Genomic DNA, 4,465 nt, shown 5'->3' with positions numbered 1-4,465 from the left:
TCCATTGACTCCATCTACACCTTCTGCTACCTGGGGAAAGTGGGCAGCACAATCAAAGACGCCTCCCACCCGGCTTACTCACTGTTCCAACTTCTTCCAATGGGCAGGAGATACCGAAGTTTGAGATAACGCATGAACAGCTTCTTCCCCGCTGTTAGCGGACTCCTAAACGATCCTCTTATGGACTGACCACATGAACACTACACCCCTGTATGCTTCACCCGATGCCGGTGTTATGGAGTTACATTGTGTAACATGTGTTGCCCTATTATGTATTTTCTTTTATTTCCTTTCCTTTTCATGTACTTAATGATCTGTTGAGCTGCTCGCAGAAGAATACATATCACTGTACCTTGGAGAACGTGACAATATACAAAATAAAATCCAAGGAGACCGTCCGAATATATTAGCCAGAAAACCATGGTCTCTTATCTCATTAAGTTAACTTATGTGTGGCATCTTGTCGAACGCGTTATTGGATATCCAAGTATATTACATCTTTTGGGTCTCCTTTATTTATCCTGGTGATTAACGCCGCAAAGAATTCCAATTAATCTGTCGTCCATGACGTTCCCTTCATAAAGCCGTGCTGAATCTGCTTGATTCTGAGATGCTGATTGAACAACCACACAAACTTTGCCTCCAGCCTGGAGCTCAATGTCTGAAGATAGTGTTTGACTTTCTAATGAAAACGATTGTAGTTTGAACAATTTCCTGTCGTTCCTTTGATTATCTCCAGGCCTGTCGGGAAGTTGCTGGGTGACATGTACAATATTGTAGTGAGGAAAATGGAAAAGAAAATTGGTGCTATGACGCACCCTTTGTTTGTCTGCAGTTCTTATTGAGCCGGGTTTGTGTTGATTCACTTGGTGAGGATCACTGACTCTATGTGATTGCCGAACAGGCAGAGGATGTGACACATGCCCGTGAGCAGCTAAATTTGAGGATGATGCTCCATGAATCTTCACGGCTAGCAATGTGAAGGACTTTTGCGACATCGAAAATGACCATGTCCGGCAGCTGGAGCTTTCCGTGTATTTTCTGTGATCTGGGAAAAAGGGTATCATCAAAAACAGAACTGAAATGGAAATATTGACAGTGATTATTGACAGGGTGAAAACATCAGCTTCCTCTTTGCAGCGGATGGAAACGGCGTCTGACGTCGAGGAATTTAACGTTGAGTCCATGTGGTAGACCTGCTGCGGTCACTTCACACAGAAATCTGGTGGAACTTCCTGATAACCCAGTCATCACGTGACCACTCGGTCTGCGCAGGTCTCTTTCTGTGTTGTAAGATTCTTCGATTCCATTACTTTAATTTTGACCGAGACTGGGAAGTTCTGTACTGGTCCATTCAAACAACATGAATTTATCGCATATTTCCTTTGCAACTGATATTGTGACACAAAAGTAGAACAGTGCGTTATGGAAGGTGAGATTTTCGTGCAGCTCAAGGCGTTGCCCCAAATCTCATGGTCTTTTTCCATGTTAATTCTACCCTTCCCAGATAAAGACTGGGACACCGTTCATTGCATTACTGGAATACCTGGAGTGCATTTTACAATGCTTTCTACAAGCGAGCGATCAGCTGCAATGGCCGAGTGGTTAAGGCGTTGGACTCGAAATCCAATGGGGTTTCCCCGCGTAGGTTCGCACCCTATTCGCAGCGGCTATGATCCGAAAACTTTACTCCGTTTGGAGCAATCTGTTTGCAGAACACGATGTCAGTCTAAGTATCAATTTGAAGTTCTTGTTCATTCAATGTATTCGGATTAAATGTCTGTGTCATGACAGAAGAACCTTCCTTTTTCTCATTCTGCTTTCGCTCTGAATTTTCTTATTTGTCAGGATAGTTTCACAACCTCAGCAACGTTCATCTTAACTTCACCGGGCACCAGAATTGTGAAAATCGATGATAACAAAGCTTCAAATTTATTTTTGCCTGTCATTTGTTAGATCTTTTTGTTCTCTTATTTTGAAATTGACCAGCTCGCATAAATTTCTAAATAAATCGGCGCAACAATAGCCGGTAATCGAACGCTGGTTAACCACCGGGAACTCCGCGGTGCTCCCCACTATGCCGGTTCAGGCGATGGACTAGAAATCCATTGGGCTTTCCCCGCGGAGGTTCGAATCCTGATGACAACGTGTCTTCCTTTACTCATGCAATTTGCAAGTTTCGTTGTCATAACTTATGCCTTACATGGAAAAATGTGAGGTGGTGTAAAACACAAAAATGTCAAAGGAACTTTCGTGAAAATGTGTCGAACGGCAAGACTTCTCTGCCGTTCTTAATGGCCGCTGGTCTCGCCGACAATTGAGCAAAATGTCTGGATATCATTTTATTGTTCAAATCAAAGGCTAATGGATGAATAGAACGAGGTGCGAGCAGGCAGTGGGACCTTGGTACTGCACCGGCTACCTTCCACACTTCAACCATCTGCAGCTTAGTTGGAATGGGCCATGTTTACTAGGCCTTTACTTTCCAGACATTAGGTGGAGTTATGGGCAGGGCATGGACAGGGTATGAAATGAAATATGAAATATGAAAATCGCTGATTGTCACAAGTAGGCTTCAAATGGAGTTACTGTGAAAAACCCCTAGTCGCCACATTCCGGCGCCTGTTCGAGGAGGCTGGTACGGGAACGGTATGATGCTCGTTCGGAGGGTCGGTGCAGACTTAATGGACCGAATAGCCCCACTCTGCCCGCTAGGGAATCGATGTTTCAATTAATTACAGCAGCTCATTGGAGAGATTTGCCCAGACAATGGACTGGAGGAATGAATGTCGCCTCTGATATGACAGCCTGGAAGTTGAGAACGAGAAACTAGTAATCGGATATTTCCACTGACGGTGAATGACTCCGAAACAAGGGTCTCCAATCCCTTTGCTCCTCCAAGGTCTATCGTTTCTCACCATCTGCAAAGTACACCAATTTCCCACCGATCCTGCAATGTAAGGCTGTTGTGTAACCCCGCACATCTTTACTGACTGCCTCTGCGTCTACTATTCATTGCATTTCCAGCCTGTATTCTACTGGCACATATCAGTTTATTTCGTTCCAGCCGAGGAATTCACATATTCCTTTTTCATATCTCCGCAAATCTAAATTGCAGAATGGATGCGACAAATGACAGAAGAATATAAAATCTTCGAGTTCCTCCCGCTGAAGAACGCACTCCGATGACATCTTCAACGTAGCTGTTGCAGGTATTGGATAATATCAAGCTCTAAATAAAACAATATTTATGATTACTATTGCGACGGTTGCATTTGAATTTTATGTGTAGGAGCATGATAGTGCGTTGAATAATAGAATAATTGTGTATTTATTTCTGTTATCTCTCAATCTGTTTGTGTTGAGCTGCTTTGTGTATCAATGTGTTTTGACCTGATTGAAAACTGAAGGAAAGATGTTGCCTTTTCTTTTCCTGTCTTTTCTGTGACTCTGTTCCAATTATGGCAATCAATAAGTTTGCCCACCTTTCTTTTGATATATATGTTCTAATGCTCAGAGTCGCCAGGTATCAAATGATACCACCACAAGGTTCAACCGGCTATTGATCAAAGAGCCAAATACCAGTTAGTTAGTTCAAGGTCAAGGGTACTTTATTTACACACAATTAGTCATGCAACATAAACACTGCTAGTTAACTACACCTATCGACTAAGACAACCTGTACTGAACTTCAGGCACCCGGCTTAGGTCAGAGGGACAGTGGCTGCTGTCCGATTCTGGAACACTCGAGTCTGGAGAAATAAGTGCTGCTCAGCTCGGCTCATCCGTCTGGTAGCGAGCGTTGAACTTGCACTTACTTCTGGTGTTGCTGCACTTGGAAATGGTCGTGGCCGGGGCGCCAGGTCCAAGAGAGGACGAATATCTGACAAACTCTTATACTTATACTTGGGGGGCTTCGTGTTCTTTTGGCGGTCCTTTAGTTTGGACCCCACTAATTGGGTGATCCCTGATCACTCTGTTCGATTACTAACCAATAAGTTGGCGGGGACCTGGATGGCTGGCCGTGTTCCAAACGGTCACTGACCCGGTTGCTTACGCTTCCCCTGAACAGGGAGTGGCGCTGAAATGTCTGGGACTGTACCGGTTGCTCGAGTACCAGTCCTTTGTTTTGGAGAAGATGGGCCATCAAATGCTAATCGGCCGCATCAAAATGCTAATTGGTCGGAGTTTCGATAACGTCTGGATTTCTTGCTTGCAAATATACATCTCAGGCTCTGAGCCTGCCTGAGCCTTGCCTTGTCCGTTTTACCCGCTAGGCTTTGCGAGTTTCTCTGTCCCTAGTTGTAAGTGGCCATCCCAGATGGCTACACTCCGTCCTCTTGATCCTCATCGCGAAGCGTGAAGGATCACAATACTAGGTCTTCTCCTGTTCTCTGAAATGCCGGGTACCCTCAATCAAGGACAGATTCTACCCTACTCTGTGCCACGGGTCGAAAGCATTTAC

At 44.5% G+C, this 4,465-nt stretch overlaps 1 non-coding gene across 1 annotated transcript; it reads left to right on the top strand.

The window, feature by feature from the left end:
• The first annotated feature begins 1,587 nt into the window (after positions 1 to 1,587).
• trnas-cga (transfer RNA serine (anticodon CGA)) lies at positions 1,588 to 1,669 on the top strand. Its single transcript has one exon. It is a non-coding gene; the product is annotated as a tRNA-Ser (tRNA).
• The last annotated feature ends 2,796 nt before the right edge of the window (positions 1,670 to 4,465 follow it).

Source organism: Scyliorhinus torazame, chromosome 24 (genome assembly GCF_047496885.1).
Source record: "Scyliorhinus torazame isolate Kashiwa2021f chromosome 24, sScyTor2.1, whole genome shotgun sequence".
NCBI classification, from domain to species: Eukaryota; Metazoa; Chordata; class Chondrichthyes; order Carcharhiniformes; family Scyliorhinidae; genus Scyliorhinus; species Scyliorhinus torazame.
The sequence above is the reverse complement of the archived record's forward strand: the minus strand, read 5'-3'. Positions and strand labels throughout refer to the sequence as shown.